This window comes from Phocoena sinus, chromosome 2, assembly GCF_008692025.1.
Source record: "Phocoena sinus isolate mPhoSin1 chromosome 2, mPhoSin1.pri, whole genome shotgun sequence".
Lineage (NCBI taxonomy): Eukaryota > Metazoa > Chordata > Mammalia > Artiodactyla > Phocoenidae > Phocoena > Phocoena sinus.
The window spans coordinates 165,754,789-165,769,723 of NC_045764.1; positions in this window are offsets into that span (position 1 = coordinate 165,754,789).

The window sequence follows — 14,935 nt, forward strand, 5'->3', positions numbered from 1 at the left end:
GGCAAATTATAGAATTAAAGCAGTTCTAGTGAATATAGAGGGGAAGGAATAGATTTCAGGTACTCCTATCACTCCCAGGAAGGAAGGTATGAGTGGAGGCCTGTAGGGAGGCTGGAACTCCCATCTCCACCCAGCAGTAATGAGGAGTACCCCAGCTTGGATGTCAGAGGAGGCCAAGTGGGAACCTGGACTTTTACCTCCACCTGGTAGTAACAAGGCACCACTCCTTCCTTCTCCCGGAGTGGAGTCAGAAAAAAGCAGCCAAAGGGAAGGCCTAAAGAATATCCAGAGTCCTATAACATGTTAACCAAAATGTCCCAAATTAAATTGAAAAGTCATTGTCATCCCAAGAACCAGGTAGAGCTCCAGTTGAATGAAAAAGTACATTCAACAGATGCTAACACCAAGGTGATAGAGATGTTAGAATTATCTGAGAAAGATTATAGAGTAACCGTCATAAAAATGCCTGAACTAGCAATTACAAACATACTTGTACAAGTGAAAAAGTAGAAAGTCACCCAATATGAAACAGATCATTGGAATAGCTCTATGATTATTAAGCCCTATGAACTTGTAATTAAAATCTCCTCAAAAAGAAATCTTCAACCCAAGAAACTAGGGGTTCACTGGAAACTTCCTCTCAAGAGCCTTAACTTAATCACAACTTTTGGCATATAAGATAATATTCACCCTTTTGCCATATAAAGTGATATTCATGGGTTCTGGGGATTAGGATGTGGCCATATTTTGAGGAGCCACCATTCAGCCTACTACCTATAGCCATAGTAATCAAGATGTGTGATATTGATGCAGAAATAAACATAAAGACCAATGAAACAGAACAGAAAACCCAGAAACAGATGCACACAAATGAGCTCAACTGATGTTATACAAAAAGCAAGAAAACCACTTCAACAAATAGCGCTGGAGATTTAGAACATCCATGAGGGGAGAAAAGAACCTCTCTCCAAGTTTCACATCTTATTAAAAACTAACTCAAAATGGATCCTGTACTTTAAAATGTAAAACTATGCAGCTTTTAGCAAAAAAACATAGGAGAAATTATTTGGGACCTAGGAGAAAGGAAAGAATTCTTGGACTCAACTCCGAAATCACAGCTTATAAGAGGAAAAATGGACAAATCAGACTTTATCAAAATTAGAACTTCCTCTGTGACAGATCCTGTTAACAGAATGAAAAGATAAGCAACAGACTGGGAGGATTTATTTGCATACCACGTTATCTGACAGATTTTTTTCTAGAATATACAAAGAATGCTCAAAACTCAACAGTACAACACACACACAGTCCACTTAGAAAATGACCAAAGATATGAACAGACATTCACCAAAGAGGATATACAGCTGGCAAATACACGAAAAGATGTTCAACACCATTAGCCATTAGGGAAATGCAAATTAAATCCACAATGAGATATCATGTGCACCTAACAGTGACTAATATTAAAAAATAGTGACAACACCAAATGCTAGTGAGGATGCAGAGAAATAGGATCACTCATATATTACTAGTGAAAATAGTTTGCCATTTTCTTAAAAAACTAAAATGAAATATGACCCAGCAATTGCACTCCTGGGCATTTATCCCACAGAATTGAAAACCTATGTTCACACAAAACCTGTACACAAATATTTATAGAAGTTTCTTTGTAATAGCTAAAAACTTCAAACAACCCTGATGAACTTTTATGGGTGAATGGTTAAACAAACTATAGTTTTAAAAAAACCCTCAAATCTGTCTAAAAACCAAGTCATACCTTATTAAAAAATTAACTCAAAATGGATCAGGGGACTTCCCTGGTGGCGCAGTGGTTAAGAATCTGCCTGCCAATGCAGCAGGAGACACGGGTTCGAGCCTTGGTCCGGGAAGATCCCACATGCCACGGAGCAACTAGGCCCGTGTGCCACAACTACTGAGCTGCGCTCTAGAGCCTGCGAGCCACAACTACTGAGCCCACGTGCTGCAACTACTGAAGCCCGTGTGCCTGGAGCCTGTGCTCCGCAACAAGAGAAGCCACCGCAATGAGAAGCCCACACACTGCAACCAGGAGTAGTCCCCGCTCACCACAACTAGGGAAAGCCCGCACACAGCAACGAAGACCCAACGCAGCCAAAAAGTTAATAAATTAATAAATAAATAAATTTAAAAAAAATGGATCAGGGACTTAAATGTAAGATGTAAAACTATAAAACTTCTAGCAAAAGACATAGGAGAAAAATCTATAAATTGGACTTCAAAATTAGAAACTTCCTAGAAAAATTAGAAACTTCCATGGTATACCATGGAATACTATGCAACAATAAAGAGGAATGGACTGTGGATACACACAACAACCTGGATAAATATCCAGAGAATTATGCTGAGTGAAAAAAGCCAAAGGATGCATACCCTATGGTTCCATTCACATAACATTCTTGAAATGATAAAATGATTGAAATGGAAAACAGATTAGTGGTTGCCAGGGGTTGAGGAGGTGGGCATGTGTGGAGCTGGAAGGAAGTGGGTGTGGTTATAAAGAGCAACAGGAGGCATCCTTGTGGCGATGGAAATGTTCTGTATCTTAACTGTATCCGTGTCAATATCCCGACTGTGGTATTGCACTATATATAGTTTTACAAGTTGTTTCCTTAGAGGAAACTGGGTAAAAAGTACTTGGGATCCCTCTGTATTATTTATAATAACTACATGTAAATCCGTAGTGTTCTCAAAATAAAAATTTTAATAATAGTATTATTATGAAGCAAACAACTGTGTAACCACCCTATATAGTTGGCCAGCATCTCAGAAGCCCTCTGCCCACCTCATCCCATTCAAAATTACTCCTTCCCCTAAAAGTAACCTCTGTTTTGACTTTTTATGGTACTAACTTTCTGGCTTATGTTTATAGTTTTACCACCTAAGTTTGCATCCTCCAAGATAGCAGTTTTTCCTGTGTGTTTTTTTTTTTTTCTGTTTACTGCATGCTTACTTCCTAGCTTATTTATTTCTGTTTATTTTTTAGTTTTTTCATTCCTTCTATTTTATTTGAGTTTACATTGTTGTTCTCTCTCTAACTTCAAGAGATGAATGCTTATCTCATTTATTTGTAGACTTTGTCCTTTTCAAAGGCCAGTATACACTTTTAAGATGAAATGTTTTCCTCTAAATACTGCTTTAGCTGCATCCCCAACCAGGTTTGATATGAAGTATTTTCATTATCACTGTGTTAAAAACATCTTATAAGATCACTATGATTTTTTTTTTTTTTTTTGCTGTACGCAGGCCTCTCACTGCCGTGGCCTCTCCCATTGCGGAGCACAGGCTCCAGACGCGCAGGCTCAGCAGCCATGGCTCACAGGCCCAGCCGCTCCGCGGCATGTGGGATCTTCCCAGACCGGGGCACGAACCCGTGTCCCCTGCATCGGCAGGTGGACTGTCAACTACTGCGCCACTAGGGAAGCCCTATGATTTCTTTTTTGACTCCCACACAAGAATTTACTTTTATGTTGTTGTTTTGTAATTGATTTCTAATTTAACTGCAGTGTGGTGGGGGAACAGAGTCTGATTAATTACAATCCTTTTAAATTTGCTGAGAATGCTTTATAGCCAGTATATGGTCAATTTTCATAACTTATCTGTATGTGCTTTAAAAGTATTTGTAATATGGTAGTAGTTATGGTCAGTATTTTATATATGACCATTAGGTCAACTTTTCTCATTTTGCCATTCAAATCATATATTCTTACAGATTTTTGTCTGCTGTTCTTTTAATTACTGAGACTTAAAAATCTCCCATTATGCTGGTGGATTCCTCTATTTCTCAGCTTTCACTTTTTTTGAGGTCATCTTATTAAGGGCTTACGCATTTTAACTGGCTATAGCTTCCTGGTCAATTGAACTTTTATTACTGTAAAGTGACTGTCATTAATTTAGTATTGATTCTTGCCTTAAGGTCAATTTCATCTGATATTAATACAGCAGGCTATTAATACAGCCTTCTTACGGTTAACGTTTGCATAGTATATCTATTCACAACCCTACAAGACATTCATTTTATTATTTAATACATTTGGAGTTACCCATCTACGTGTTAGCTTTTTACCCTTTATTTTTTCTCCCAACTCGGACTTTCCATCTGGGATCATTTTCTTTTTGCCTAAAAGGCACCTTTTTATAATTTCCTATAGTGAGACTGTGCTCTTGGCAAACTCTCTTAGTTTTTGTCTGAAAAAAAATTTTTTTCCTGATCCCTGATAGATATTTTTGGTTGCTGTAGAATTCTAGGTTGATGGTTATTTTCTTTTAACTATATTAAAGGTATTTTTCCATTGTCTTCTGCCTTCTGTTGTTCTGATGAAGAAATCAGATAATTTCTTATTGCTACTAATGGTTGCCTTTTTGAGGATAATATATTTCATTTTCTCTGGCCAATTTTTAACACTTTATTTTTTGGTTTTCTTTAGTTTCGCTATTTCACTTTTATTTGTATTGCTTGGGATGTGTTGAGCTTCTTGAGTCAGAACTCCTGTTTTTCATCATTTGCTTGACAACATCAACCATCCTTTCTGCAAGTATTGCCCTCTGCCCTCTTATCCTCCCCTTGGGGGACTCCATCTGATTGTATTTTAGATTTTCATACTGCTTCTTCTAAGTCTACCATATCTTCTGTATTTTCTATCTTTTTGTCTTCCTAATCTAGTCTGACGCTATTTTCTTTCTAACTGGATTGCTTAGTTATAACAACCTATGATCCAGTTAACTAAACCTTTCTTTTCCTAGCTATATCGTCACACTTGTTTCTCATTTATTTAAACTTATTTTGCACAGCTGTTTTATAGTATGTACCTGTTAAATCCAATGCCTGCAGATGCTGTGGGTCTGGTTTGGTTTGTTATTTCTCCTTCCTTTTGCTTATAGAGTCTGATGTGGGGGGGGGGAGGTTCTTGATATTCTTTGGCTACAGTTTGGACATTGTATTTGAAAAATTATTTGTAGAAATACGTTAAGGCCAAGACTTGAGGGGCTTTACTTCAGAGAAAAGTTGCACTTGCCTCTGCCAGATTCCTGGGTTACTACTAATTCAGAATCACTTTAAAGCAAGTTTAAGCCTTGTCAAGACAGGCGATTTGAAAACTGGCCATAATTCTGTGAGGGCTGTTGTACTTCTGGTTCATCCTGTCTTATTAGACTCCCTGCTAATGTCCTGGGCTTGATTCTGTCCTTCTATCCTGGATAAATGGTTTCTCTTCATTTTTGGCCTCATAATTTCTTACTGTATTATCATTTTTTTATGCTATTAAGATTTTTTAAAATGTTTTACCCACACTTTTTGTTGTTTTCACCATATAAATTAGCCTTCAATGACAGGGTGACATATGGTATCTTCTTTTATCAGTTATATAAAGTTCTTAATAGCTACAAAGTTCTAAAGTTAAAGAATGGGATCTGAAGAAAAAAAATCCATAATTAAAACTTTATTTGATAAGATCAGGAAGCATTATGATTTCTCCTCGTAGATTAAAACATCTTTGGGTCCAAAACATAATAGTCCTCTCTTGAGTGCTCTTTTAAGTTTCTATTAGTAGAACAAATAAAGATAAGCAACAATGGAAGACTAGAAAATTTAAAAGCAGCTGAAGTTCTAGAAACACATCAGAAATTAGTGTAACTAAGGTAAGGTATTAGTTTCCTAGAGCTGCTAAGAACAAATTACCATAAACTGTGTGGCTTAGAACCACAGAAACTCATCTCTTACAGTTCTGGAGGCCAGAAGTCTGGAATCAAGGTGTCAGCAGGGTGGTGCTCCCTCCAGAGGCTCTACCGGAGAGAATCTGTCCCTCGCCTTTTCTAGCTTCTAGTGGCTGCAGGTGTCCCTGGCTTGTGGCCGCCTCACTCCAATCTCCCTCATGGTCATGTGGCTTCCTCCTCTTCTGAGTCTTCTGTGTGTCTATCAAATCTCCCTCTGCCTTTCTCTTACAAAAACACTTGTGATGGCATTAGGGCTCATTCACGTAATCTAGGATAATCTCCCCATCCCTAAATCCTTAACTTAATTACATCTGCAAAGGCTTTTGTTTTTCCCTACATAAGGTCACATTCACAGGTTCCAGGGATTAGGACATGGATTATCTTTTTAAGGGCCACCACTGAGCCCACTACAGGTGCTATGATGCAAAACAAAATTAAATATAGCTATTGTTGTGATAAAATCTTGTTAAGATGAATAATAGTTGCTAAGAAATAAATCTGAATATTGCTCCAGGTCAAATTTGGAGTGTCCAACTTATTCTTTTTTCATTCTTCCACCTTCCCTTAGTGTCTCTTACTTAAGTCATGACAGTCATATCCTCCTCTCACATCCAGTTACCTAAAAAAGAAAGTGGTTACATGTGTGTTTGTCTTCCATACAAAAATATCTAAGGCTGCATGGAAACTGGGCATATTAACTCTGAAATGATAGCAGTGATTGCTCTAGGGAGAACTGGATATGCATTCAGAATACATGGAGTACCCTCCCGTGTTACAGACTGCAAGCATCCATCCTTTATGTTTTCTTCTTGCTTCTTTTGGGTGTTTACCAAACTAACATTAGAACCATGTGGGACATGAATTATAGAGTTTCCTCTTTCCCACAGTAGGGATAGAGTTCTAAGGATACACATACAATAAGTCCCCTACATATGAACCTAAGAACATTTTATGTATACAGTAAGTCAAAAAGTATACATACTAAAATTCCAATTTTATAGTCATTTCAAAAAGCCTTCAGTCCTTGAGTGCTTTGGCACCAAAGTGGCTCCATAGTGTTTTCTGTTGCATTTCCCATCTGAGCCAGAAGGTGGAGGTGGTTCTCATTAGGGTAGTCACCCCTCCGCCCCTTCCTGACCCAGGAAGTTCAGCGTTCTCTTTCGGAATTAGGGAGTCAGCTTTTTGAAAATTCATAATGGCAATGACTTCTTGAATTTTAAAACATTAAATAATATAACAAGCACTAAATGAATATTGGCTCATTTGATAAACTACATGTGAGACTGCTTGGCAGAGAGCTGCATTTCTAGAAGACATTTGAAATTGGGACTATCTTTATGGTTCTAAAGGAAAAGAGATTTCATAGCGTTGGACCACTAGTATCAGTTAACGTTCACGTAATCAACATGCTTCTGATTTCTGCATACTTAACCTCTTAGGTCCCTTACTTTTTGTCCTCTGATTAGAGGTTGCAAACTGCTAATCTGAGGGTCAAATCCAGTTCACTGACCTATTAAGTTTGCCTGGATAGTTTAAAAATTGGGAAAACTTACATAAAAATCTTGATTTCTGACTTCTCTTGAGGGATTGGGAAATCTGACCACATTGCTTACATTCCCACAGGACAACAATGTGTTGGTGATACATAGTAGAAACTGGCTTTGGAGAGGACATCCCAGCTCCAGTCAGCTACTATGTGTACCGTGCCCATCAGGTTTTACTTTTCCTGCTTCCTTACTGATGCCTGGCTCCTGCAGGTCCTTACGTCTCTGACTGTTCTTAGCAGATCAGCAAGTGCCTTGCTGCCGAGGAGACAGATAACTACATTTTATATAGACGAGCCGGCGGAACAGTTTTTGAAAGTTTGTGTGTGTGTGTGTGTGTTTAGTATAACTGCAAGAAAATTAAGTCCCAAACATTCAACAGACTTAAAAAGAAGAAAGATTTCCCTAGGTTATGTGATTTATATCACTTTTGAAGTTCCTTAATTCTTTCATTAGTTAATTTATTATCTATCTATCATCTATATATCTATCTTTCTTTTGCTAAAGACATTGGAAAATGTAACAAACTACGAATTAAACCAAACTAATAAAAACTTTACCAAGGCTATTTTTTCTTTCTAAAGTGCTTAATAATATATATATATATTTAACATACTGAACTGTGAACCACGCAGGCATGTTGCCTGCTTGGAGTTTACTAGAAGCTATTATTTCCACTGTGTAGCTGTGTGTATCATCCCGATAATTTTTGATTTTTATTTCAAGCACATTCAGATTTCCAACTAACACTTGAATAAATGGTACATACAACACGTCGGCGACCACTGCTGTGACGAAGAACAACTATTAACGTTACCCTGGCAAGATAATGAAAAACTACGTCTTTAAAAAGTCAACATTATACTCGGTGGCAAAATTCTAGAGCAGAGGCCATAAACTGGTAGCCCTACTACTATATCTGTCCCACACACTGTATTCAAAAAATTTGAATTTGCAAGCACTGAAAATCGCAATACTATAGCGCATCCTCCACAAGGGGGCGCTTCCAGAACACTTGACTGGGTCAAATGACATGCCTGGCCTTACAGGGCACTAGAGTTTGTGACCTGTGCTCCAGGTATTCTTTTTCAATTCAGAAATATTACAAGGAGGCTCATTTTCACCATTTCCCCCTATTTTTAAAAAGTATTGGTAATATATGAAGGCATGAAAAAAATACCAAGAAGCAGCTGTTGGAAATGATGAAGCTAAAATGTGACATCATCGTAGGGTATAAAATCCAAATAAATTAGCAAACTATCAGAACTAATCAGAAGATTTAATAAAATGACTGTGAATCGATAAATGTAGCTATTAACAATGCTCTAGTATTTCAGCAAGATAATTTCTCCCTCCCCTCATCTTATTTTTTTAATTGCAGTATAGTTGATTTACAACGTTGTGTTAGTTTCACCTCATCTTTTTAAAAATGTGTGCTAAATACAGTTGGTTCTTGTTATGTGTGGTAGCTAAGTTCTATAAAGTTGCCACGAACTCTGACTTAGTGAATACTGAACCACTGCTTCTAGGGGGAACACAGGGATGGGTTTCTGTGAGCCTCTGGTCACAACATTTTTGTCGACTGATCAATATATGACCTTGCTTTTTGTGTGTTTCTGTTTAAAGACACTTTATTTAATATATAGTGTTGACTCACTAACACTGATCTCACAGCCAACAACACTGTCACTCAGGGGACTTCCCTGCTGGTGCAGTGGTTAAGCCTCCACACTCCCAATGCAGTGGGCCCAGTTTCAATCCCTGGTCAGGGAACTAGATCCTGCACGCCGCAACTAAGAAGTCCACATGCCACAGCAAAGATCCCGTGCACTGCAACTAAGACCCGGCACAGCCAAAATAAAAAAAATTTTTTAATTTAAAAAAAAGCTGTCACTCATGCCTGTAGGAAGCTTCCCTAACACATATTTTCTCTGTAAGGTAATCACAGCCTTCCACTTAGGAATATTAGACAGCACTTCTGCTTAGGGCCATTTTAAACAGCAAAATCACCCACGAAAAGCACAAAAATGTGAAAACCATGGCACTAAGTAGATTGTGAAAAGGACATTTGTTGACATTTTGAGAGGTGGCACAGAAAGCAGAGGGTCACCTTGTTCTGCCCTAGCTGGGAAGGTGCACATTCGGTGACTCAAACATTTTCCCCAGTCTGAGCATTTGTGTGTCTGAATGACCTGAAAGTGTTCTAAATAGTGGTTTGTGGTTACAAATAAATTTTAGTAAGTAGGCAAATTAAAAAATACAGAATCTGCAAATAATGAGGATTGGCTGTATGTAAACTTACAAGCACACACATAATTTTACAAAAATACATATGTACTTTTTTTTTTTTTTTTTTGCAGTACGCGGGCCTCTCACTGCTGTGGCCTCTCCCGCTGCAGAGCACAGGCTCCGGACGCGCAGGCCCAGTAGCCATGGCCCACGGGCCCAGCCGCTCCGCGGCATGCGGGATCCCCCCGGACCAGGGCACGAACCCGTGTCCCCTGCACCGGCAGGCGGACTCCCAACCACTGCGCCACCAGGGAAGCCCCTGTACCTTTTTTTCAATGCAATTTTTCCTTTAGTGTTTTGGTTCCTTCCCCTTTTCATCCTCCTTCCTCTCCTCTATTACATACTCCTCTATTTTCACCCCTCCCCCAGGGTAATTTATGTTGCTAACTTAATTGACATCATTCCATCTTTTCCTTATGCTTATTTAATCATATTAAAAAACCCACATGCACATAAACATATATTGTTTTACAAAACTAGAATCTTAAACATTCTTATCTCCATCTTGCTTTTCTTACTCATCAATATCTTATGGAAATTCATCCAAGTCAACTAGTGTGTCTCTAACCCAATCTTTCAATCTTTACAATAGCTGTGTCATATTCCATAGTTGGGGGGGTGTATCTACTTCCTTCTTGATAAACATTCACTTTGCTAGAACAAATAATGCTGCAATAAAGTTCATAGGACATATATTCCTTTATTTCTGTCAGCTATGTCATCAGGAAAGGGACTGCTGGCTGTTGTCAGATTATTTTCCAAAATGTCTCTAACAGCTGACATTTCCATCAGCAGCATATGAGAGTACTCTTAACACACGTCCCTATAAGGAATAGATGTTATATGTCTTTTTTATTTTTGCCAGGATGCTAGTAAGAGAGTAATCTATCTCATTATCATTTTAGTTTGTATTTCCTTGACTACCACTGAGATTTTGTTTGTTTTCATTTGGATTTGCTTATCTGAGGACAACCTGATTTTCCACTGTTCTGTCTAATCCCTTCTTGTTGAAATATAAGAGTTCCTAATATATCAGAAATCCTAAATTTGTTTTCTGATTTAAAAGTATTTTTCCAAATTATTAGACTTTGATTATGGTATTTTTCCTAAACATGATTTTAACTTTAATATAGTCAAAATGTTCAAATATCCCTTTTTTTTTTTTTTCTTAAACAATAAACTTTAATTATTCACAGTTCTGGAGGCTGGGAAGTCCAGAGCAGAGTGCCAGCAGGGTCAGATTCTGGTGAGAGCACTTTTCCTAAGAAAGAGAAAGTAAGTACTCTTTCTCTCTCTCTCTCTCATATAAAGGACATGTCTCTTCTAATACATAGAGCAGGCCATCAGGAAGGGCAGGCTGGGGCTCTCCTGCACAGTCTGAAGCTGCTATCCATAGGCAGAATTTCTTCTTCTCCTTTTTAAAAAAATATTTTATTTTCATACAGCAGGTTCTTAGTAGCTATCTATTTTATGCATATTAGTATATATATATGTCAATCCCAATCTCCCAGTTCATCCCCACCCCCACACTTTCCACCCTAGGTGTCCATATGTTTGTTCTCTATATCTGTGTCTCTATTTCTGCCTTGCAAGCTGGGTCATCCATACCACTTTTCTAGATTCCACATATATACGTTAATATGCAATATTTGTTTTTCTCTTTCTGACTTACTTCACTCTGTATGACACTCTCTAGGTCCAGCCACATCTCTACAAATGACCCAATTTCGTCCCTTTTTATGGCTGAGTAATATTCCATTGTATATATGTACCACATCTTCTTTATCCATTCATCTGTTGACAGGCATTTACGTTGCTTCCATGACCTGGCTATTGTAAATAGTGCTGCAGTGAACATTAGGGTGCATGTGTCCTTTTGAATTATGGTTTTCTCTGGGTATATGCCCAGTAGTGGGATTGCTGGGTCATATGGTAATTCTATTTTTAGTTTTTTAAGGAACCTCCATACTGTTCTCCATAGTGGCTGTATTGATTTACATTCCTACCAACAGTGCAAGAGTGTTCCCTTTTCTCCACACCATCTTCAGCATTTATTGTTTGTAGATTTTCTGATGATAGCCATTCTGACCAGTGTGAAGTGATACCTCATTGTAGTTTTGATTTGCATTTCTCTAATAATTAGTGACGTTGAGCAGCTTTTCATGTGCTTCTTGGCCATTTGTATGTCTTCTTTGGAGAAATGTCTATTTAGGTTTTCTTACCATTTTTGGATTGGGTTGTTTGTTTTTTTTTAATATTGAGCTGCATGAGCTGTTTATATATTTTGGAGATTAATCCTTTGCCCATTGATTCTTTTGCAAATATTTTCTTGCATTCTGAGGGTTGTCTTTTCATCTTGTTTATAGTTTCCTTCACTGTGCAAAAATCTTTAAGTTTCATTAGGTCCCATTTATTTTTGTTTTTACTTCCATTACTCTAGGAAGTGGGTCAAAAAAGATCTTGCTGTGATTTATGTCAAAAAGTGTTCTTCCTATGTTTTCCTCTAAGAGTTTTATAGTGTCCGGTCTTACATTTAGGTCTCTAATCCATTTTGAGTTTATTTTTGTGTATGGTGTGAGGGAGTGTTCTAATTTTTCTTTCACAAGTAGCTGTCCAGTTTTCCCAGCACCATTTATTGAAGAGACTGTCTTTTCTCCATTGTATATCCTTGCCTCCTTTGTCATAGATTAGTTGACAATAGGTGTGTGGGTTTATCTCTGGGCTTTCTATCCTGTTCCATCAATTTATATTTCTTTTTTTCTTTTGCCAGTACCATATTGTCTTGATTAATGTAGTTTTGTAGTATAGTCTGAAGTCAGGAAGTCTGATTCCTCCAGCTCCGTTTTTTTCCCCTCAAGATTGCTTTGGCTATTAGGAATCTTTTGTGTCTCCATACAAATTTTAAAACTTTTTGTTCTAATTCTGTAAAAAATGCCATTGATAATTTGATAGGGATTGCATTGAATCTATAGATTGCTTTGGGTAGTATAGTCATTTTCACAATATTGATTCTTCCAATCTAAGAATATGGTATATCTCTCCATCTGTTTGTGTCATCTTTGATTTCTTTCATCAGTGTCTTATATTTTTCTGAGTACAGGTCTTTTACCTCCATAGGTAGGTTTATTCCTAGGTATTTTCTTTTTTTGTTGCAATGGTGAATGGATTGTTTCCTTAATTTCTCTTTCTGATCTTTTGTTAGTGTAGAGGAATGCAAGAGATTTCTGTGCATCAATTTTGTATCCTGCAACTTTACCAAATTAATTGATTAGCTTTAGTAGTTTTCTGGTGGCATTTTATGATTCTCTATGTATAGTATCATGTCATCTGCAAACAGTGACAGTTTTACTTCTTGTTTTCCAATTTGTATTCATTTCTTTTTCTTCTCTGATTACTGTGCATAGGACTTCCAAAACTATGTTGAATAATAGTGGCAAGAGTGGACATCCTTGTCTTGTTCCTGATGTTAGAGGAAATGGTTTCACTTTTTCACCATTGAGAATGATGTTTGCTGTGGGTTTGTCATATATGGGTTTATTATTTTGAGGTAGGTTCCCTCTATGCCCACTTTCTGGAGAGTTTTTATCATAAATGTGTGTTGAATTTTGTCAAAAGCTTTTTTGGCATCTATTGAGATGATATGGTTTTTATTCTTCAATTTGTTAATATGGTGTATCACATTGATTGATTTGCATACATTTAAGAATCCTTGCATCCCTGGGATAAACCCCACTTGATCATGGTGTGTGATCCTTTCAATGTGTTGTTGGATTCTGTTTGCTAGTATTTTGTTGAGGATTTTTGCATCTATATTCATCAGTGGTATTTGTCTGTAATTTTCTTTTTTTGTAGTATCTTTGTCTGGTTTTGGTAACATGGTGATGGTGGACTCGTAGAATAAGTTTAGGAGTGTTCCTTCCTCTGCACTTTTTTGGAAGAGCTTGAGAAGGATGGGTGTTAGCTCCTCTCTAAATGTTTGATAGGATTCGCCTGTGAAGCCATCTGGTCCTGGACTTTTGTTTGTTGGAAGATTTTTAATCACAGTTTCAATTTCATTACTTGTGATTGTTCTGTTCATATTTTCTATTTCGTCCTGGTTCAGTCTTAGAAGGTTATACCTTTCTAAGAATTTGTCCACTTCTTCCAGGTTGTCCATTCTATTGGCATAGAGTTGCTTGTAGTAGTCTCTTAGGATGCTTTGTATTTCTTTGGTGTCCATTGTAACTTCTCCTTTTTCATTTCTAATTTTATTGATTTGAGTCCTCTCCCTCTTTTGCTTGATGAGTCTGGCTAATGGTTTATCAATTTAGTTTATCTTCTCAAAGAACCAGCTTTTAGTTTTATTGATCTTTGCTATTGTTTTCTTTGTTTCTATTTCATTTATTTCTGCTCTGACATTTATGATTTCTTTCCTTCTGCTAACTTTGTGTTTTGTTTGTTCTTCTTTTTCTAGTTCCTTTAGGTGTAAGGTTAGATTATTTGAGATTTTTCTTGTTTCTTGAGGTAGGATTGTATTGCTATAAACTTCCCTCTTAGAACTTCTTTTGCTGCATCCCATAGGTTTTGGATCATTGTGTTTTCATTGTCATTTGTCTCTAGGTATTTTTTGATTTTCTGTTTGATTTCTTCAGTGATCTCTTGGCTATTTAGTAATGTATTGTTTAGCCTCCATGTGTTTGTGTTTTTTACGTTTTTCCCCCTGTAATTTATTTCTAATCTCATAGTGCTGTGGTCGAAAAAGATGCTTGATATTACTTCAATTTTCTTAAATTTATCGAGGCTTGATTTGTGACCCACAGTGTGATCTATCCTGGAGAATGTTTCATGTGCATTTGAGAAGAAGGTGTAATCTGCTGTTTTGGGATGAAATGTCCTATAAATATCAATTAAGTCTATCTGGTCTATTGTGTTATTTAAAGCTTGTGTTTCCTTATTTTCTGTCTGGATGATCTATCCATTTGGTGTAAGTGAGATGTTAAAGTCCCCCACTATTGTGTTACTGTCGATTTCCTCTTTTAGAGCTGTTAGCAGTTGCCTTATGTATTGAGGTGCTCCTATGTTGGGTGCATATATATTTATAATTGTTATATCTTCTTCTTGGATTGATCCCTTGATCATTACGTAGTGTCCCTTGTCTCTTGTAACATTATTTTAGTCTTTTTTTTTTTTTTTTGCTGTACGCGGGCCTCTCACTGCTGCGGCCTCTCCCGCTGCGGAACACAGGCTCCGGACGCGCAGGCCCAGCGGCCATGGCCCACGGGCCCAGCCGCTCCGCGGCACGTGGGATCCTCCCGGACCGGGACACGAACCCCTGTCTCCCGCAGGCGGGGGGTTGGCAGGCAGACTCCCAACCA